This window comes from Bubalus bubalis, chromosome 2 (genome assembly GCF_019923935.1).
Source record: "Bubalus bubalis isolate 160015118507 breed Murrah chromosome 2, NDDB_SH_1, whole genome shotgun sequence".
NCBI classification, from domain to species: domain Eukaryota; kingdom Metazoa; phylum Chordata; class Mammalia; order Artiodactyla; family Bovidae; genus Bubalus; species Bubalus bubalis.
Window position 1 is genome coordinate 180,224,320 of NC_059158.1, and position 23,778 is coordinate 180,248,097.

The following is a 23,778-nucleotide window of genomic DNA, read 5'->3' on the forward strand; positions in this document are numbered from 1 at the left end:
ATAAAACAAAGTCAGTCAATGACAGGACATTGAAAAGACCTCAGTTGCTACCATTTTTCTTGTTGAGTATTACCAATCCATGAAGTCTACTCTCCAGATGAGAGCCAGTGCAATTTAGAGAAGAACAGATTAGTTTGAAAAGAAATTACATGAGGAATAGATACCAGGATTAGACGAAACTCCAGGGTAGGCTGTTAAGAGTTCATGTGAAACATTTACCATGTTGAAGATGAACTCTATACTCTCCCAAAAGCAGCTCTTCACATGTTTTAATCTAGTTAACCCTTATATCCTTCTTGCGCAGCAGAGGATGGTGGTTAAGAGTTAAGAGTCAGACTTCTAGACAATTCCAGCACATCCCAGCTGTGTGACTTTCAAAAGTGATTTAACCTTTCTGGACCTGTTTCTGTCTTCTATAAAATGGGAACAGTAACATGAACTACCTAACTGGATTGTTTGGAAGAACTGAATGAATTAATATATTAAAGGGCTTAGAACAGCACAATGCACTAAAACAGGGAGATGAGGAGTGAACTGTTCATTGTATGTCCTTTCATACTTTTTGTTATTCATACCATGCACATGAATCTTTCAGTTAACAACAACAACAAAAAGTAAGCAATCAAAAACCTTCCTGCATGCATGCTAAGTCGCTTTGGTCATGTCCGATTCTTTCCGACCCTATGCACTGTAGCTTGTCAGGCTTCTCTGTCCATGGGATTCTCCAGGCAAGAATACTGGAGTGGGTTGCCCTGCCCTACTCCAGGGGATCTTCTCGACCCAGGGATCGAATCCGAGTCTCTTATATCTCCTGCATTGGCAGGGGGATTCTTTACCACTAGCTCCACCTGGGAAACCCCCAAAACCTTCCTACCCTAGGAAATTCCCTGGTGGTCCAGTGTTTAGGGCTCTGTGCTTGCACTGCAGGACTGTGGGTGGCACAGGTTTGATACCTGGTCAGGGAACTAAGATCCCACATGCTGTGTGATTCAGCCAAAAAAGAAAGAAAGAAAGAAAAAAAACTTCCTGCCCTCAACATATGAAAGTTAAGTGAAACATAAATTATAGATGAATGTGGAAAAGACCTGAAAATAAAAGGAATCCACGTAGAAACTGGATTCTCAAAACCTTAGGATACACAAATCTGTAAGGAAGTGGGTTTAAAACAGATTACCAGGTCTCACCTCCAGACACTGATTCAGAATGTCTGTGGTGGGGTACAGCAATCTGCAGTTTTTAACAAGCACTTCAAACAATTCTAATTCTCATGCATTTGGTGGGCAGAACATATTTTGGCAAACACTTACACAGAGGGAAAACATGCCAAAAAATAAAAGACAGGAAAGAAGTTTACCCCACAGTTAAACTTTGAATTCCTCATGACGGCTTTTGGACTCTGCTCTTTGTAAGCCAGCAATCTAGTCACGATTTGCTAGGGTAGGATTTGATAAATAACAGCCTCCTCTCATACTTTAAAGGAATGCCAAGCTATCTTGCCTCAAACCTGGCAAAAGCCAAGTTACTTAAACCAAATTAGTAGCCTAAAGCCTCTTAAAGCCTAAACACTCATTCTTATTCCACACAATCTAAGAAGCAGAGGCAAGTATCTTTTGGTGCAAAATAGTACATTAAAGCTTCTAGAAGCTTATCTTAAGACCAAAGAGTCAGACAAGACGGAGCAACTAAACCACTAGTGTGCTGTGCTTAGTCATTCAGTCATGTCTGACTCTTTGCAACCCCATGGACTGTCGCCCACCAGGCTTCTCTGTCCATGGGGATTCTCCAGGCAAGAATACTGGAGTGGATTGCCATGTCCTCCTCCAGGGGATCTTCCTCCGGGGATCGAAGCCAGGTCTCCTGCTTTGCAGGCGGATTCTCTATACCTTCTGAGCCACCAGAGAAGCTCACTACCACCATTGTCTATATCTTAAGATCAAATATAATGTCAAAGACAATGATGGTGACCTAGAATCCTTTACAGATCAAGTCCTTTATGCTGCAGGATGGCTATATCTGGTTTAAAAGAACAATTACACATTTTAATTAGTATGTTACACTACTAAATGATTTGACTTGTCAAGAGAAGGAAAAAAAACAGATTCTGCTGTGATTTAGGGATGAGAACCAATACCTGGTTTTCCACTAGAAAACTGTATGTGTGCGTATGCGTGCTCGGTATGTTCAGCTCTTTGCAACTCCATGGACTGGTGGCTGCAGTCCATGGGGATTCTCCAGGCAAGATACTGGAGTGGGTTGCCATTTCCTTCTCCAATGAAGACCCAGGGCAACCATAAATAAATAATTTTTTTTAAAAATGAGGTCTTGCAAAAGTTTTCTTTCTTTCCTAGAGTGAATCCCTACCAATATTCATGAGGATTCACACTACTATTCCATTATCCCCTTCCATTCATCCTGTACAATAGGCAATATAAATTTGGACCCTTTCATGACGAAAATCACATTATCCTTCATCTGAAATGCCCCTGGCTGCATCTGTCCTTCAGGTCAAGCTCTAGTCTCACCCTCAAGAGAACTTTCTATTCCAGCTTTTCAAACCTTGATCTCAACACAAATCAGCAGCTTTTTTTTTTTTTTTTAGTTAGGACATGGAGATCTTTTTAGTTTTGGCATGTGGGAAGAAGATCTTATTAAAATGCAGATTCTTGTTCAGTAGATCCTGGGTAAAGCCCAAGATTCTGCGTCTTACAAACTCTTAGCAACTCTACACCATTTTTTAAAAGTTAATTGTAACTTGCCTTGTGATTCTTAAAACACTACTATGTATTATTACTTTAATATTCGTATCTCTGCACTGTATCTCCTGAACTAGACTATAAACTCAGTGACACACCATACTTTTTTTTAATCTATCAGACTTCATCTGCTGCAAATGTCTTACTATTTAATAGCTTTCTATTGGTTGCTAACAATGAAAGCTTTTGAGTCACAAAAAAGGATTATCAGTATAGAAAAACAAGTCAAATCTTTCTGATTTAATGTTTTTTCAAAAAATTTGATTAGGTCTCCAAATCACCTTGGGATAAAGTTAACAAACCACAGAAACCAGTAAAAGCAAAGTCTGACAGTTGCTTGCCCAAGATCCATTCTCCCATTTTTTTTTTTTTTTTGCTGACTGACCTTGAAATTTTGATCAGCAATCCATTCCTCCCTCCCCTAAGAGACACAGGGGATGATAACCCAATCTCCAATTCTAGGGGTAAATCCTGGCTGATTCTAAGCCAGTCATGATAGTTCCAATCCTCTTGCCAGTGACTGACAGTATAGTCATGTGACCCAGTTCTAGTCAACAGTCCCCACAGACGAGTTTCTCACTCTTAAGACAAAGATACCAGGAGAGGAAATCCTTCAGTGAGAAACCTGTGGCTGATGTGTCCAACTTGACAGTAAGCTGAGGCTACAACCAACACAAGAAAATCACACAGTAGCCAGCCTCCCTGCTGGACTTCGTTCACTAGGTATGTTGTCTTAGTGGTTTAAGACAATCTGGGGCAAAGTTTTCTGTTATTTACAATTATAAGTATCCAAACTAACATTGCCATTTATCTCCAATTAAGACTAGAAGGAAGAGGGAATTCCCTAGTGGTGCAGTGGTTAGGACTCCACACTCACTGCCCAGGGCATGGGTTCAATTTCTGGTCAGGGAAGATCCTGCAAGCCTCACAGCACAGCAAAAAAAAAAAAAAAAAAAATAGGAGGAAAAATAAAAACATGTAAATGTGGTACGGAATGAAAGAAGAAAACTCACAAGGTAAGTTAAAGGAGATATAATAACCAGGGCTCTGGTTTGTTTACAATTAATTCTATTTTCATAGGCTGCCATTTAGACTTCGCTCTAGGATTTCAGCAGTCTGTGTAATACCTGCCACTGAAGTTCAAGCTATGGGCTTTCTCCTCATTCACAAACGTCTTATATACACCTCCTTGCCTAGGACCCAGATATATTTATTTATTCAACATTCAATACATATTTACTGCTGCTGCTGCTAAGTCACATCAGTCGTGTCCGACTCTGTGCGACCCCACAGATGGCAGCCCACCAGGCTCCCCCGTCCCTGGGATTCTCCAGGCAAGAACACTGGAGTGGGTTGCCATTTCCTTCTCCAATGCATGAAAGTGAAAAGTGAAAGTGAAGTCGCTCAGTCGTGTCCGACTCTTAGCGACCCCATGGACTGCAGTGTACCAGGCTCCTCCGCCCATGGGATTTTCCAGGCAAGAGTACTGGAGTGGGGTGCCATTGCCTTGTCCGACATATTTACTGAGGACTCACTATCTCCCAAGTGCTGGTGACTGGCACTGGAGAAACAGCTGTGAATGAGAAAGGTAACAGCTGACTTTATGACTGTGGAAGAGAACAGAATAAACCCATCAAGTTAAAAATTGTAAACTGCAATAAGTACCTAAGGGAAACAAAGTACTAAGAGAAAAGACAAGGAGCACCTACTTTAGATAAGATGGTCATAAAAGATTAGACCTTAAGAGTGAGAAGAAACCAGCCCCACAAAGAGCCAGTGTGACTACATTGCTATGAATACTCGAGAAGGTGGTGTTGGAGGGGGCCAGATCATGAAAGACTTTCTAGACCAAACTACGGAGTTTAAACTTACACTCGCAGAGGGAACAATTTTATATTCATTGAACAAATGTTTATCATGCACCCTCTGTGTTAAAAAAAAAAAAAAATCATTTAACATCAGAGCAAGGATTCTGAAAGCAGAGAACCTGGTTTGACATAAGGATTCTCCTACTCAATGCCTGTATGATACTGGGCACATACTTAAACCTCTGGAACTCATTTTCCTTATACATGAAATGGGAATAATATCCATTTCATAGTTATGAGATTAAATGAATTAATATATGAAAATCTCTTAAAATATTGCCAGCATGTGGTAGGTGCTTGGTAACAAAGTATGTGCCAAGAAGAGAATATATTCCAACTTTATGGAATGAGCATGTGTGTGTGTGCGTTGGGAGGGGTGTGTGTTAATGGGGTACAACTTTATGGAATGAGCACGCTGTGTTGGGAGGGGTGTGTGCTGGGAGGGTGTGTGGTGTGTGTGTATGGAATGAGCACGTGTGTGTTGGGAGGGGAGTGTGTGTGTGTTGGGAGGGGAGTGTGTGTGTGTTGGGAGGGGTGTGTGTGTATGGAATGAGCATGTGTGTGTTGGGAGAGGTGTGTGTTTGGAGGGTGTGTGTATGTAATGAGCACACATGTGTTGGGACGGGTGTATGTTGGGAGGGGAGTGTGTGTGTGTGTTGGGAGGGGTGTGTGTGTGTGTATGGAATGAGCACGTGTGTGTTGGGAGGGGAGTGTGTGTGTGTTGGGGGGTGTGTGTGTATGGAATGAGCACGTGTGTGTTGGGAGGGGAGTGTGTGTGTGTTGGGAAGGGAGTTTGTGTGTGTTGGGTGTGTGTCTGTGTGGAAAAGAGTAATGAGATGCCACTGAAGGGTTTTGGTAGGTGGGGGTACATGAGGGTAAAATCCAATTTCAATTTTAAGACAATAAATAACACTTGCTATCAAGTGGAAAACAGGTTGGGAGCATGAAGTTGATGAATAATGGAAGCGGAGAGATCTACTGCAATAGTCCCAGCGGAATGTGGCTTGGATTACAGGGAGGCAATGAAGGTGGAAAGAAATGCATGCGTTAAATTTAACTGGGGGGGTACAATCCTAAATTGTGGATGGTCTGGATGTGGGAAGTGAGGGAAATGAAGAAATCAAGTGTCTTCTAGATTTCTGGATTTCAGCAACTGGGTAGAGAAAAGGCTCAAGATGGATGGAGGTGAGGCTGTGCCTGCCTATTCTTCGCTGGAGGACAGAAAGAGAAATCCCTTCAAGAGATAACCACTTAACAGCTCTTAACCACAAGAGCTATAATCTTGATTTGAAGGTATATCTCAGGTGTAGGAGACTACACACCAAAATTAACATTGTTCATACCTCAGGACAGACTTGGGGAAAGGTAGAAACAGGGGTATTAACTTTATATATCTCTGTACTGTTTCTTAAGATTTAAGAAAATTTTTAAAGAAAATGTTTCACATGTTTATACATGATAATTTTATTCGTGCTCCTCATCACTGTCAAAAGATTAAGCTGTTTAAATATAACAGCATTTTTTCAAGCACTATGAAGAACTCAAAAGAAATTCTGAATGCAAACTCAAAACCTACCTGAACTAAGGTAGGGAATTAATGACAGTCGAGATTCTACTGAGTACTACTTTTGTTCTCCGTTACATATTTGAAATGTATGCTGAAAATGAAAACAAAGGTTCTAATCAAGATTAAAATCAAATCTGAACTGTCTCAGCCAGAATCATTTGTTAAAACTAAGTACCAGATATACAATGACCAGGCTTTCCATCTAAGAACAACAGAACCATAATGGAAAAAACAAGCCCTGTTCACGGTCAGTCACCCAAAGCCTAAATTAGGAGGAACAAAGTCTATTATCTCTTCAGAACAAATTATAATTCATGTAACTAAAACTACTGAATGATAAGAAAGAAAGGAAAAAAAGACAGCCAAAGGTATAACCCTTTTCCTTGTCTGGATCAATCTTGAAAGTATTCCTTATATGAATCAACAATAATAAATGGAAATGTTGCCAAAACTGCCTTCAAACAAGTTAACAGCTACTGTTTAATTTAGTGGTTAATTTCTCATTCAACATGCACTATAGGAAAGTGCTTTTTATTGATACATTAATCCTCACAATAACCATATGAAGTTAGGTATTGTTTTCTTCATATTTCAAATAAGGAAACTGAGATTTAGAGAAACTGAGTAACTTGCCATAGGTCATACAACTGAGGAGGGGCAGAACTGCAGTTTGAACTTTAAGTTCATGCTATTAACCACTTTTACAGTTTCTAACACCAAGATAAGAAAGAAAACCTGAAATGGCACCTGCTTAGTCCCATGATCTGTATGGTACAACCACCATCTTACACATGACATTACTATCAAGTAAGTTAAACTACCTGCACCACAACCATGACAATGGGATCCAGAAACGTTATTTAAAATTTTCTGGCAGCCATATTTAAAAAGAAACAAAAGTGAAGTTAATTTAAATAATATTTTATTTTATCCAATATATCTAGAATATTATTAGTATCATTTGAACATGTAATCAACAGAGTTGTTAGCTTATTTTCTTTGTACTAAATCTTTGAAATCTGGTGTATATTTTATACTTAGAGTACATCGCAATTCAAACAAGCACTTAACAACCACATATGGCTAGTGGCTATCATACCAGACAGCGCATGGCCAGAGCATCAGTCTGTGAACAGCAAACACTAATGTCTGTCACCGAGACCATGTACTACAAGTCATGTACCCAATGCATCAACTCAACACTGAAACTCAGATTATTTACTCTTATTTCAAACAAACTTTAATGAGTTTGTTTATCTGGCTTACCCAAGCCACAAAAGACTACAATAGAAAATTAAAGGAAATGGGCTGCATCAATAGAGTTCAGCTAGCAAAGGAAGAAATAGAAAACACACACACAAACACACACGCAGCCATGGTATGCACACACACACACAGGAGATTCAAAAAGCACGATAGCTGAGGCAAAATAGTCCACATAGCTCAACAGTTTCTGAGGCCATCATTGCATTTTTGAATTTGTATTCAGAATATTGACATTAATTGACAGTTAAATTCAGCATTTTAAGAAGTCCAGGAAGTATTAACATATTTTAGAAATATTTTCATTTAAAATCAATTTTAGACTTCCCTGGTGGTGCAGTGGATAGGAATCCACCGGCCAGTGCAGGGGACATGGGTTTGATCCATGGTCCAAGAAGATTCCACAGACCCTGGGGCAGCTAAGCCCCTGTGCCACAGCTACTGAAGCCCCCCTGCCTAGAGCCCATGCTCCACAACGAGAGAGCAGTGCCCCCGCCCCCACCACAACTACAGAAAGGCCGTGCACAGCCAGGAAGACCCAGCACAGTGACAAAATAAATAAGTTTTAAAAACAAATAAAACCAATTAGAACTCTACACTATTTTTGCAAATTTTCTATAATCTAAAACTATTCCAAAATTATAAAGTTAGCTTTAAAAAAACAATTTGAGGCATTTAGTATGACCCAGTAGTTCGCTGGGCTGGATGAAGCACAAGCTGGACTCAAGATTGCTGGGAGAAACATCAATAACCTCAGATATGCAGATGACACCACCCTTATGGCAGAAAGTGAAGAGGAACTAAAGAGCCTCTTGATGAAAGTGAAAGAGGAGAGTGAAAAAGTTGGCTTAAAGTTCAACATTCAGAAAACTAAGATCATGGTATCTGGTCCCATCACTTCATGGCAAATAGATGGGAAACAGTGGACACAGTGGCTAACTTCATTTTTCTGGGCTCCAAAATCACTGCAGATGGTGACTGCAGCCATGAAATTAAAAGATGCTTACTCCTTGGAAGGAAAGTTATGACCAACCTAGACGGCATATTAAAAAGCAGAGACATTACTTTGTCAACAAAGGTCCATCTAGTCGAGGCTATGGTTTTTCCAGTAGTCATGTTATGGATGTGAGAGTTGGACTTTAAAGCAGGCTGAGGGCCAAAGAATTGATGCTTTTGAACTGTGGTGTTGGAGAAGATTTTTGAGAGTCCCTTGGACTGCAAGGAGATCCAACCAGTCCATTCTAAAGGGGATCAATAATATTCATTGGAAGGACTGATGCTGAAGCTGAAACTCCAATACTTTGGCCACCTGATGCGAAGAGCTGACTCATTTGAAAAGACTCTGATGCTGGGAGGGACTGGGGGCAGGAGGAGCAGGGGACGACAGAGGATGAGATGGTTGTATGGCATCGCCGACTCAATGGACATGGGTTTGGGTGGACTCCGTGAGTTGGTGATGGAAAGGGAGGCCTGGCGTGCTGCAGTTCATGGGGTTGCAAAGAGTCGGACACAACTGAGCAACTGAACTGAACTGAACTGTAGTTCCCCTAAGATCAACTCTCTGCACCCATAACAATGATAACATCGAGACAGAAACGACCACTTGGAGTGAACTACACTGCAGAATGAACAAAAGCAACATATGCTGGAGGGGAGCTGATACCCAGGAGGAAAATGCACTGGACAAGTTTCTCCAATTTTTATCTTTTAACCTTGTGCTGTGCAGGGCAGCTAAAATTCCAATGAACAATTCACAGTCCTGCTGGCTTGAAGAACTGAAGAACAGAGTTCATCGATTCAGGGAAACCATAACCAATGGAAAATAACGTTGAACATCACAAAAAAGAGAACTAGAGGGAGGGAGTCCTAAAATCTGCACAAAACTCTGTGTAGATCTCTGGCTGATCCCTGGCATACACATGCATAGGGCAGATTCCAAGTAGGCCAGCTAAAAGAACTGAATTGAAATATGAGCTGCCTTCACTTCAAGCGACATTTGAGTTCAGCTGAGTAAACTACCAGCCTGGAAAAAAAAAAAAAAAAAAAAGAAGAAAAAAAATACTCTTCTGAAGAATATAACAAAATCCAAATTTTCTACAATTTATTATTCACAATATACAGAATACAATCCAAATGATTCCCTATAAAAACATGAGAAAACATGAACCGTTCTCATGAGAAAAAATAATCAAGGAGACACATGGTAAACTGACCCAGATGCTGCATTTTACAGACAAGGATTTTTTTTCTTTAATATTATTTATTTGGCTGCACCGAGTCTTAGGTGTAGCATGTGGTATCTTTGATCTTCATTGCAGCATGTGGAATCTTTAGCTGGGGCATGCAGGATCTAGTTCTCTGATCAGGGAGCGCACCCAGGCCCTCTGCTTTGGGAGCATGAAGTCTTAGACACTGGACTACCAGCAAAGTCCCTAGACAAGAATTTTTGAAGTAGTTATTATAACTATGTTCAAAGACAAAGGAAAATACGCTCATGATAAAGAAAGGTAGAAAATTCTCAGTAAAGAAAGGAAACCACAAAAAAAGAATAAAATGTAAATTCTAGAACTAAAAAATACAGTATCTGAAAAATTTTAAAAACCACAAGATAGGTTTAACAGTAGAATAGAGAGAAAAGAATCTATGAATGTGAAGACAGATGCAAGAAACTACTCAATCTGAAGAACAGAAGAAAACAAGTGACAAAAAACTAAGAGAACCTCAAAGACCCATGAAAATATCAAAAGGTCTATATGTTTAATTAGAATCTCAGAAGTAGAGGAAAGAATGAGGCAAAAAAATTTCAAGAAATAACAGCCAAAGTTTTCCCAAATTAAGACAAATTTACAGATTCAAGAAGTTTAACATCAAGTAGAAGTAACATAAAGAAAGCCACACCGAGGTAGATCATAATTAAAATGCTAGAAAGTGAAGAAAAAAAAAAAAGAAAATCCTAAAAGGAACCAGAATAAACACACACACACACACACTGCAAACAAAGGAATAATGATTTGAATTACATCTGAATTCTCATCAGAAATAATGGAGGCCAGAAAACACAGAATTACATTTTTAAAATACTGAAATAAAAACAATAACAAAAACAAAATCACCCCAAACCTTACCTCCAGGAAAAATATCTTGGAATGGAGGTGAATTGAGACATTTTCAGATAAAACTATATAGAATTTGAATGTTTGACATTTAAATGAGTTAATTTCATTTAAATTAATTAATGTTTATTATATTAAGGCATGATTATATTATTTTTAAAAAGAAACATCCCCTTTACAGTTAGATATTCTCATTCTGGCCACATAGAAAAAATGTATCTCAAACTTTGTCACTGCCTAAGCCTTGTTCTTTTAACATCTTCTAACCAAAGATAAATTCACTAACTGTCAGAGTGCTCCTTTGCTTATCAGCTGAAGACAAATATGTTAGAGGTATGAATGAAATTCTAATGCAAGTCAAAATCCCTAAAGGTAGTTTAAAAATATACAGAAAGAATCCTAGGAGAGGAAGAAAACAATTGAGTGTTAAAAAAAAAAAATACTCCTCCCTCCCCAGTCTGTGCTTACAGCAACTATCTAACTACAGCAGGCAAGAGCTATTTCTCTTAATCAACATGTTCCAAGACCAAGCAATTTTAACTAGAAATTCCATCAAGCATTCAGCAGTACAGTCAAAAATTTCTTCCTTTGTAAAGAACCTACCCTAGAGTAGGAAATGGCAACCCACTCCAGTATTTTTACCTGGAAAATTCCATGGACAGAGGAGCCTGGTGGGCTACAGTCCATGGAGTTGCAAAGAGTTGGACACAATTGAGCACAAAGAATCTAAGAGACTACATTTTACATAAATAAAGGAAAATGAAGAATTCAGAGGATAAATGAGATAGGTGAGGGTCTTTAAAAACAATTACATGATATGGTTATGCACAGAAAATTGGCTATAAAAATACACATTACAGCACGGGGTATTTTTTTTCTTGACCTACTTATTTATGGCGGATTCATTTTGATATTTGGCAAAACTAATACAGTTATGTAAAGTTTAAAAATAAAATAAAATTAAAATAAATAAATAAATAAAGTAAAAAAAAAAAATTGAAATACAGTTGATTTACAATTTTGTATTAGTTTAAGGTATACACACCCCTGGAGAAGGAAATAGCAACCCACTCCAGTACTCTTGCCTGGAGAATTCCATGGACAGAGGAGCCTGGTGGGCTACAGTCCATGGGGTCACAAAGAATCGGACACAACTAAGTAACTGACTTTCACTTTCACTTTTCAAGGTACACAGCAAAGTAATTCAGTTATGTGTGTGTGTGTGTGTGTGTGTGTGTGTATATATATTTCAGATTATTTTCTATTACAAGTTATTACAAGATATTGAATACAGTTCCCTGTGATGGTGGTAGTTTTAGTCACGAAGTCATGTCAACTCTTACAACCCCATAGACTGTAGCCCGCCAGGCTCTTCTGTCCATGAGATTCCCCAGGCAAGAATACTGGAGTAGGTTGCCATTTCCTTCTCCAGAGGATCTTCCTGACCCAGGGATCAAACCCAGGTCTCCTGCATTACAGAAAGATTCTCTATGATCTGAACCACCGGGGAAGACCATAGTTCCCTTTGCTATACAGTAAATCCTTGTTGCTTAACTATTTTATATACAGTAGTGTACATATGTTTATTCCATACTCCACCCTTCCCTTTCCCCTTTGGTAACTATAAATTTGTTTTCTATGTCTATGAATCTGTTTCTGCTTCATATATAGATTCATTGATTCTATTTTTTTAGATTTTACATAAAGTGATAACATAGAATATTCATCTTTCTCTAATTTACTTAGTATGATAATCTCTAGGTCCATCCATGTTGCTAAAAATGGCATTATTTCATTGTTTTATATGGCTGAGTAACATTCCATTGTATGTATGTACCACATCTTCTTTATCCATTTATCTGTCAATGGACATTTAGGTTGCCTCCATGTCTTGGCTAGTGTAAATAGTGCTATTAGGGGTACATGTATCTTTTCAAATTAGAATTTTCATCTTTTTCAGATATATGCCCAGGAGTAGGATTGGTGGATCATATGGTAGATCAATTCTTAGTTTTTTAAGGAAACTCCATACTGCTTTCCATAGTGGCTGTACCAATTTACAGTCCCACCAATAGTGTACAAGGGCTCCTTTTTCCCTACACCCTGTCCAGCATTTATTATTTGGAGACTTTTTGATGATAGCCATCCTGACCAGTGTGAAGTGATACCTGACTGTAGTTCTGATGTGCATTTCTCTAATTACTCGAGATGCTGAGCACCTTTCAAGTGCTCACTACAGTATAGGATTGTTTAAGAGCTAAATTTTGGACCTCTAAATGACTAGGAACAGAGGATTAACAGTGATAATGAGCAATGCAAAACTGCAGTCATAAAAATGCTAAAGAATATTTTACTATACAATATTGGCACACAATGAACACATGAATGAATTAATCTTTCTCTGGTATTTTATTTTGGATTATCTATGTTTAAATTTTTCATTAAAATATATTACAAAATAAGTTTTTCTTTTAAAACTATATATTCAACAACATATTGCAGGTGTGAAAAGTTACTTACCATTTTAATGCATGGGTTCCTTAAATACTATAAAGACAATATAGTTCTTTTTGTACTATAGTTCTTTCTTGTACTATAGTACAAGAACTATAGAACTAAGTTCTATAGAACTTAAAATAGTTCTCTCTCTATATATATATATATATTTTTTTTTAAACACAACAAAACCTTCCCATTATCTTTCAGGTAGTTTATTTGAAAAATACAATATATTCTTTCTGGTCAAATAAGTTACTCCTGAAATATTTTTCACTTCTCTGGCAAACTGCCCCCATTATCACTAAGAAATTTTATTGGCTCCATTTATATCTGTTTTCTAATAAACTGCTTCCAATTATGAAAATTTAATTATCTGGACCTGATTTTGAACTCTCAGGTCTCAACTTTCTGTCTAGGCCCAAATACTCAAGACTAAGTCTACTTTGGGTACATAACATAAATCTGAGCTAGAGTGGTCATCATTTCTAAGAAACCACACCTGATTTACAGATGAAAACAACTTAAACCTGATCTTCCAGTTACATAATTTGAAGATTCTCACCCTCTAAACCAATCTATTATTAAGTTTAGAATAACAGCTATCTATCTAGTGAAGAGCTTAGTCATAAAACCCAAATTACAAGTCTCAAGTTCAATAACTGAACACTATTTTTATTTCTGGTATTTTACTATGAGGTAATATAGAATACAATACCAGAAATATGCTTAATACTCTCTTATATGCTTCCATCCCCAGACTACACATACCAATTTGTCCCAAAACATTAATATATATTTACTGAATCAATGAGTTATCTCCTATGTAACAAGATTTGTGTTAGGAGATACAAAAGATGAAGAAAATAATCCTTGATCGCTAATCTCATGGAATTCACACTCTAACTGGAACAAAGATATGAAGAAAAATGACTCAATGAGTGGCAGAATATGCAAATACACCAAGTGCTCCAGACAGATAGTGGAAAGGATTAGCTTCGCCGAGGGAGTAACAAAGTCTGAAACAGATTCACAAGATATTTCACCTTAAACCTTGGAGGGCACTGGTTTCATGAACTAAAACCCTTGAGGCACATTTAAGATAAAATTTTTTACAGTTAGTTTGTATTTTAAAATATTTATAATGATGATATGCCATAAGGTAGATCATTCTCTTCAGCTGCACTGAACAGTGCTAAGTGCCTGAATGTGCCGGCATGCTTGCAAAGGGCTCTGAGAAGAAGCATAAAAGCTACATTTATAAGAATTCTTTGGGGGGTCTTTTAAAAATCCTCATCAGTGCTTTTGGCCAGAAACAGGAAATTTATTCCTTCATTCTGTTCTGCTACAGTATTTGTACTAACCAACTAATCAGAAGAATCCTGTTACCACTTGGCCACAATGAGATCTGACTTAAACCAAGAAGATGCTAAGTAAAACACATTTCTTACACAAGACACGAGTCTAGCCATGTAGTACAAATATGTGTAAAGAAGACTTAAGGGTGCAACTAAGTTTAAAAAAAAACAACACAGAGATAGGAAAATAACAATAGGGTCAAGAAACTAAAGAAACTAACATATTTATTACCTCCCCTCAAAAAGAAGCAGAAGCAGGAGTTTCCTGGTGACCTAGTGGTTAGGATTTTGGGCTTTCACTACCAGGGTTCAATCCTTGGTCAGGGAACAGAGGTCCAGCAAGCTGTGCAGTGCAGCCATTAAAAAAAAAAAAAAAAAAGGCATAAGCAACTATTCCTTACAGACAAAGCAGAATTTTTTTATTTATGTTTGCTTAAAGAAAGATTCCTTATTAAAAAATTCAAGGGACATGGAAGGCCAGATCATAGAACTAATAAGTCTGGTAACCTTTTAGTGAACCAAAAGTCCAACAACAACAAAAATTTAAAGAAAAAAACACCCAGATCCAAAAGCACTAACTGATGTCATTGGCTCTGCTTAAGAAACTTTATAGATGTGACTTCACTCCTGGATTACACATCTATATTTAGTTTATACCTAATATGGATAAAGTCCTGAACTAACAGCCATTTCCTCTCTCCACAAAAAGAAACTTCCTTGCTTTTTTTCTATCAACAATGAAAAGATTAGTGCAGGCTCCTCTGAAGGGAGAGGTCAAAAAAAAAAAAAAAAAAAAAAAAAAAAACAGGAAAACTAACAATTTAGTATGTGATTTCTGTTAAACTTGGGACTGTCTGAAACTTTTAACTTGGAAAACAATCCTTAAATCAAATATGTGATGTTCAAGTTCCTCAACAAGATTATCAATAAACCCTTCAAGTACTTTTAAAAATACTAATTAACCAGGCCCCCAAAATGCAAAGAGATGAAGTAATGGAAAATTTACAGCTTCCTTCAAATTTAACCAAGAGAATTGGAAGCACCAAACTCATTTAAAAACCATCCAAGTCCATGGGTTAGTGTTTTAGAAATATTCTTAAACATTCTCTGAATTCTTTCTTTTTTATTTTTCAGGGTGACTGAAAATAGTGAATAGTGAAAACAAAACTTGGTTAAAAATTCAAGTTTCAAATACAGAAAAAGAATACAAACAAATAAAAAAGCTCTTAGTGGTTAAGAGGCAGCCTCTCTGAATTACAAAGAGCCTGGTACAAATTCCAGTACTGCTACTTACCAGCCCTGTAATGGTTCATTTCTTACCATACACAAGAAATGAACTAAACCTCATTGTGTTAAACAGTATTGATAGTTCTTATTTCTGAGTTTATATGAAGATTAAATTTCCTAACACAGTTACAGGGCCTGGCACACTGTGCATGAGCCGCAGCAAGCACTTAAAGCAATCTATCATCTTATGACTATTGTTAGGAAAACAAAAACCTACTGTTCATTTTCATGTACCAGTGTACTCCGTCTTGCATAGGAATAAATCAAGTAGTTTCAAGAAGCTTATAACATTATAAAATAAGTATTTCAAAGTCGACTTTATGATCCTTACATCATGTATCAATTATATTCATGCCAAAGTTTACCATAAAAATCAAGGAACAGTGAAATTTAGTAGCTGCTGCTAAGTTGCTGCAAAGCTGCTTCAGTCGTGTCTGACTCTGTGCAACCCCATAGACGGCAGCCCACCAGCTCCCCCGTCCCTGGGATTCTCCAGGCAAGAACACTGGAGTGGGCTGCCATTTCCTTCTCCAAAATTTAGTAGCACAGGGAGCTAAATGGAAAAAAAAAAAAAAAAAAAAAATATATATATATATATAAAATATATAGGATTCCCTAGGGGCTCAGATGGTAAAGAATCTGCCTGCAATGCATGAGGTTTGATCCCTCGGCTTGAAAGATCCTCTGGAGAAGAAAATGGCAACCCACTCCAGTATTCTTTCCTGGAGAATTCCATGGACAGAGGAGCCTGGCAGGCTACTGTCCATGGGGTCGCAAAGAGTTGGACATGACTGAGCAACACACACATACACACACATATATGTATACACACACATATACACCAAGAGCCATAATTATAACGTACTTCTACAGAACCACTAGATCCTATATGTTTTAGATTATCTCTATTTTTTTAATGCTGTCACAAAAAGAAAAGAAAGAAAAAGAAGAAATAAAAAAATAAGAAAAACACTCTTGATAATAATGGACTCTCAGCTTTAGCTCCAAGTCCAGAAAGAGCTGCTGAGGCAGATGTTCTAAGATGGCAGAGTCCACCTGACTGTCCTTTGGTTACCTAATAAGTGTCAACAGGATCATGGTTCACTGAAGTTAAATTCAGGAATAAGTTCAGAACTAACCTTTTTTGTACTAAAACTGGTCTTTTGATAGAGAATAGAAAACTCCCCACCTATGACAGCTTGGCATATACTTCTCATAGTAACATCCTGGTGGTTGAAACCAGATATGTTAAACATATAAAGTAACCACAGGCAGGCTTATCTCAGCATTCCCAAAGGTCCATGGGATAATAAGCAAACAATGATAACTGTGTCAGACACTAAATGCTTTTCTTATATTAACTCTTTTACTTTTCACAAAACCCAAGAAGTAAACACTGTTACACAGTGGAGACACTCAGGCAGAAGAAAGGCAGAATTAAGATTAAAACAGTCTACATGGCTTCAGAGCCTTAGGCTCTTAACCACTACCCTGTAGCAGCAAAGTCTTCCAAATGACACTTCAATTACCTTACTTGAAATATTAACACTAATGATCTTCAACTCTGAAGTAGACTACTTCAGTGCCCACAGAGGGAATACAAATGATACTTCAAGTCAACAATCACTTTCTGACTCTGACTTTGGGGTCTGGAATCTCAACTACTACCCAGGATAGAAAGAACTTTTGCAAGTAACACAGAGGCAACGCTACAATCTAACATGGGGTCCCTGCTGAGTCATCAGGACAACGACAGCAGCTCTTCATCCCAGCGGCTGTTAAACCACAAACTCAGGGCCAGAACACAGCCAAGGCCTCTCCCTGCAATTTTTTATTTTGCCAGGAAAAAAAGGTAACTGTTCGTTTCAATCTAAAGTAACAACAATTTTGAGGTACTAAATCAAAACTGCAAATATGAACTGAGCCCCACGATGTGCACTATACTCTCAGCCTATTTCTCTGGCTTCTCTATATGAAGATTTCTGTGAATTTAATAGGCATCTGCTTTTCCCCAGTAATGTGATTTTTTATTTCTTCTTTTCCCCCCAGTCTCCTCTGGAATCAACCCTGTTCAAGGGAACAGAGGAAAAAAAAAAAAAAAAAGCTTCTGTATATTCTTTCAGCAAATATTTTATTGAAGAAGAATCAAATGAGTTAATATACATAATGCAGTGAACAGTGGTGCCTGGCACATAGAAAGCACCTCATAAATATTTATATTAGTTCAGTTAAGTATGAAATACTCTTCTACATTTCTATCTCATGCATTTGGAAAATGTAACAGAAAAATTAAGTCAGTGAGATTAAGCACCTGTTCTTTAAAATCTACAAATCAGATCTTCCTTGTAGTAAAAAGGCATCCCAATCAGTGAATTATCATGATTCTCACGAGAACTATTTTCACCTCTAAGATGATGTTGTAAGTTTTCCTTCCTACATTATAGCTCTTACAGCTGAACTTAAAACCCTTCCCTTGACGTGTATCCCCTTCTACCTACCAACTTGTCTCTTTGACACAGCCAAGGTTCTTGTTAGTTTGGCTTCACTTACTCACTGAGCCCACTCTCTCGCTTCCTCTTCACTCTTCTGGCTCAGTTATAGCTTCCCCACCACCTCTCCACCAAAGCCGTTACTACTATGGTTACCCATGACTTTCAGGCTGATAAAGCAAATAGAACACTCAACTTTTACTTGACACAACCAATCGCTCCCTCCTCAAAAATTTCTAGTTTCCTTGGTACCTTGCTCTTAGAGTTTTCCTCTTTCCACTGTTGCTTGATTGCAACTCCTCCTACTTCCCCTTTTCCAGATTCTTTATTACACAACCCTTCAGTGTTGTGAGCTCCCAGGAATTTGGTCCTGAGCATTTTCCTATTTTTCACTCATTTCCAGAATGATCTCACACACTTTAAATACCACATAAAGTATGTACACACACACACAATTTCCCTACTCTCCTGAGACTTCTTTCAGAGTACTGGGTCTGTACATCCAACTTTCTACTAGAAATGTCCGCTTGACATCTCGGTCATCTCAAACTTAACAAGTCAAAACCTGAACACTGCTCCTTCTCCTTCTCATAAAAGGCACCACTATCAACCAGTGATTCTACCAAGATGCCCCGCTCATCTCAGAGAACTCCTTCTTCAGCATCTTCTTATGTACTCCACTTCCAAAATTTATCTCAAATCCATTCTCTTCTCTCCATCACCACCCTAATTCAAGCCAATTCAAGCCACTACTACCACCATCTTTGTCCATCACAACAGCCTACAAGTAGTGGTCCCTGTTTCCACTCTTGCCACAGAATGGCTAGACTACTCATCCTAGAATGCAGATTAAATCATGACACTGCCGTTTTACTAAGGATGACACTCACATGACACACAAGGACCGCCATGATGTGGCCTGTTTCTCACTCTGCACCTCAGTCTTGTTCTCTCTATTCCAAACACAGCCTCAATGTGTTGAATACCTCCACTGAGTATCTCCAGCCTTTACATATGCCAATTCCTCCAGCCTGGAATGATCTTCCTCTCATTCTTCCCCTAATTACTATTCACCCTACAAGTCGTTTTCTCAGAGAAGCTCCCATTAAGCTTCCATCTAAATTGGTTTCCTGTCATTCTTTCTCAAGATACCTGTTCTTGTCCTTAATGTAATTATATACCATATCTGTGTATTTCTTTAACAGAAGCCTCTTTCACTAGACAACAGGTTCTATGAGGTCTTAAAATATTCAAATTTAACATATCAAAAACAAAACTCCTGATCTCTCCATCAGAACTAGCCCTTCCCAAAGCATTTCCCATCCTGGCTAATAGCAACTCCATCATTCTAGTTGTTAAGAAAAAAAATCTCGATATCATCTTCTCCTTCTCTCAAATTCCACATCCAATCCATCAGGAAATCCTGTGATCTCCATCTTAGAAATATATCCAGATTAGACTACTTCTCACCTTAGCCCAAGCCACCATCATTTCTTGCCTGAATTATAGACAGCCACTACTTAGTCTCTTTGCTTTTGCCCTCGCCTCCGTATTTGCTATTTTCTGCAGAGCTAAAGATTTAATAGAATGTCCTGTTAAATCAAAAAGAGCACCCCTATCATTCTCCACACTCCTTACCCTACACTTCATTTTTCTTCACAGCACTTATCACCAGTAGACATACATTTACTACATGCCTCCCTCAACTGAATATGAATGCCATAATGTTCTTTGGTGTATCCAAGTCCAAGGCAATGGCACCCCACTCCAGTACTCTTGCCTGGAGAATCCCATGGACGGAGGAGCCTGGTAGGCTGCAGTCCATGGGGTTGTGAAGAGTTGGACACGACTGAGCGACTTCACTTTCACTTTTCACTTTCATGCATTGGAGAAGGAAACGGTAACCCACTCTAGTGTTCTTGCCTGGAGAATCCCAGGGACGGGGGAGCCTGGTGGGCTGCCGTCTATGGGGTCGCACAGAGTCGGACACGACTGAAGTGACTTAGCAGCAGCAGAACAGTATTGCAGTATTTGTTAAATGACTGATTGAAAAAATAACAAATATTATTCTGGCAGGCAGAAACTGGAGGTAGGGGGAGAGGCTAGCATATTTCAGATGAAAGAAACAAGAGCAAAAGTCTTCCATGAAGGCAGAGAAGTACAGGGCATGTTGAGGACCAATCCAGCTAGAACATAACATATCTGCAGCTGCAGTGGGGGGATAAGACTGAAAAAATGTTGGGATCATGATCTGAAAGACTACAAATGCTAGATCATGGAGTTTGTATCTAATTCAATAAACAGCTAGAGAAAGTAGGATCCATTTAAAATTTATGACTAAAGTATCAGTTTTATTTCAGGCAAAATTACAGAATATAACACAATTATTGAAGGAAAGGATAAAAGTTTCTTCAAACTAGCAATATATAATACCTGGTAGATTCAGTAATACCAACTACCCTTCATCTGTTAGAATACAACATAAACATTTCACTCATTTCTTAAGTTAATTTTGTCATTTAGGTTGCCACATAAATCATGTCTTAAGACCTTAATTCAACTGGATTTTAAAAAGCACATGAGACAAAAAGTCACTGTATTATATGGAAAATGTCATCATCAAACATGGCTCATTTACTCACCCCCTGTCCATTAAACTGTTTTGCAAGCTCCTTGAAAACAAAGGAAACTGTTCTTATTCCTTTATCTTTCTAGCACTTGGTGCATGGAAAGTATTCAACGTTTGCTTCTATTATGATCCCTTTACTGTGCTTGACTGTTCCTAGACAAAGACTGCATCTTATATCTCCAACTATAAAATGGGCAAACCTCAGCCTACTATTGATAGATAGAACTTGAGGAGGAAAATACTTTAAAAAAAAAAAAAAGACTTTTCAGAACGGATATCCCAAAGAGCACAGAGGAGGGCCTACCTTCAAACCATTTAAACAATATCTATACTGAGAGCAATTATAGGTGTTGGCAGATTTCACAACATAAAAGCTTCCCTTCTTCCTGCAAAGATCAAACAGGGTAAATGTTCTTTTAGTGCCATTAGGAAAATAAATCCAAATTCAATATGAGTTTCTCTGGTAAAACTTAAATAAAGTTAATTTTCTTTAAACCAACTCAACTCAATTTAGATTGGGTTTCACTTTTCATTCTTCCAAGCATTCTGCATGAAGAACATTAAAACATTATACATAAACTGTCACAATAATTAATGAAAGTTTATGAATAAGATTAGAACACATAACAAAATTGCAACAGGAGTCATTTTAAGAAAAGGGGGACAAAAGTAATTTTATTTTATGATGCTTTTCTGTGTTTTCCAGATTGTCTACAGTAAATAACTGTTGGTTTTATAACTAGAAAGAAACATTTTTTTAAAAGCATAATACATACAGTTGAATACACTAGGAAGAAGAAAAATGACATTATTTTTCAAATTTAGGGCCAATATTTAAACTAAAACAGATACCACTTAGCTGAGTCATTTTTTTTATATATCTTTGCAATCAAGGGTCCTGATGATAATTAAAAATGTCAGTAAAGTCTATGTTATTGATGGCTAGCATTAGTTTTTACTTGATTTAATGAAGATCAACAAGCCTTCAACACTAAATCAAAATTTTAGATCTCTATGTTAACTAATATCAACTTCCCTCATAGCTCAGTTGGTAAAGAATCCACCTGCAATGAATGAGATCCCAGTTCAACTCCTGGATCAGAAAGATCCACTGGCGACGGGATAGGCAACCCACTCCAGTATTCTTGGGCTTCGCTTGTGGCTCAGCTGGTAAAGAATCCACCTGCGCTGCGGGAGACCTGGGTTCGATCCCTGGGTTGGGAAGATCCCTTGGCGAAGGGAAAGGCTACCCACCCCAGTATTCTAGCCAGGAGAATTCCATGGACTGTATAGACCATGGGGTCACAATGAGTCAGACACGACTGAGTGTGATTTTCATTTCACATGTTAACTAATATATTCTGTAACCTAGAAAATCAAATAATCCAAAACTTCACACTCTTCATAAGTTTATACCTCTGCAAATTTTTCAGTTAAGTCTTGGGCATATGTATATTCAAGGCCAAAAGTTCATTTAAGTCTCTTCTTTTCTCTCAATCAGTCTATGTATGTAGTCTGGTCTCACAGCTACCACTCTTCCATTTTCCTACACAGCACAACAGACTAATTGGGTTGTCTTTAGCTTTTAATGAACTTTCACTCTAGCAATCTACCACCTGGTCTCTACCTCCATAATAAAGCAACAGGTTATTAACTAAGGAAAACATACACAGAACTCACATATTCTTACAAGTTCTTAATTACTTCAACTTTCAGCTAATTGCTTTTGTAGTCTCTAATATTTATTCAGATTGTTTTTCCTTCTCTCACACATACAAATAAACAGCTATGCTACATGATGGTAAAATTTAATAAATTATTACAGATGATTGATATTTTTACAATTCTCTTATAATGAAAACTTTCCATAAAAATAAATTATCTCACCTGTAATGTTGGAAGTAATAATTTTATTACAAAAAAAGTAAGAAAACTGTTATACCTCTTGCCCAGAATCATAATGTATTTCAGCTCTAAGCAAAGCAGCAACAACAAAAAATCTATAAAACAAAATATATGCTCTGAGGGTCAATACCTGACTCTGACTCTAATATTACTACTTCTTGAAAACATTGATATTAAAATATAAAATACTCCTAGACCATCTTTGGCACACCTTTCAAATACAGTCTCATTTATCTACATTAAGTTGCTATTTTCATCAATTTACACTAATATAGTTTCCTGGGTTTCTGTTTTAAATAAAGGAAAATAACAAACCAAATAAGGCTAATTGATATTCTGTATACCACTTCTTGGTACTGAGTGCTGAGGGATAAAGCCAAGTTACCAAAAAGACAAAAGGATTAAAACTTCCAAAAGAATTCACAAACTGATCTCTGAATTAAATTTAGATTTCTATTAAATCAAACTTGGACAATTTGCATTCATGACCTTAATGTTACTTTGCTTCAGAAACTCCCTTTCCATTTTCTACAAGAACCTATACAATGGACAAACCCATCTTAACTCACTCCCCTACTTGACTGAAATCTGCCTTAATCACACTCTTCACCCTGGCTAACAAACTTCCCTTTTATGGACTCACTAATTCCCTAGTCAGGAGACGTAAGAACACTGAGGTTCCACATTGCTGATCAAACAGGAAATGGGAAAGTCTTGCTCACCATCATTTTACTGGCTTCGAGGCATCTCTGTAAGCACCCTTCCAAACCATCTCTAACTTTTAGTGACAGCCAGGTCTTCCACATTGCTCTTTCCTATTATTATTCATACCATTAGACTTTTTTTAATTGACGTATAGTTGATTTAGAATGTTGTGTTTCAGGTGTACAGCACAGTGCTTCAGTTATACACAGTCTCTCAGATTCTTTTTCTTTATGGTATTACAAAATATTGAGTATAGGTCCCTGTGCTACAGAGTAGATCCTTGTTGGTTATCTACTTTATATATAGTAGTGTGTTTGTGTTAACCTCTACCTCATAATTTATCCT

At 37.7% G+C, this 23,778-nt stretch overlaps 1 protein-coding gene across 1 annotated transcript in view; it reads right to left on the reverse strand.

Annotated features, from left to right (window-relative positions):
• The window catches only part of CLIC4 (chloride intracellular channel 4), a 78,202-nt gene that overhangs the window by 48,128 nt on the left and 6,296 nt on the right, over positions 1-23,778 (reverse strand). The window lies entirely within an intron of this gene.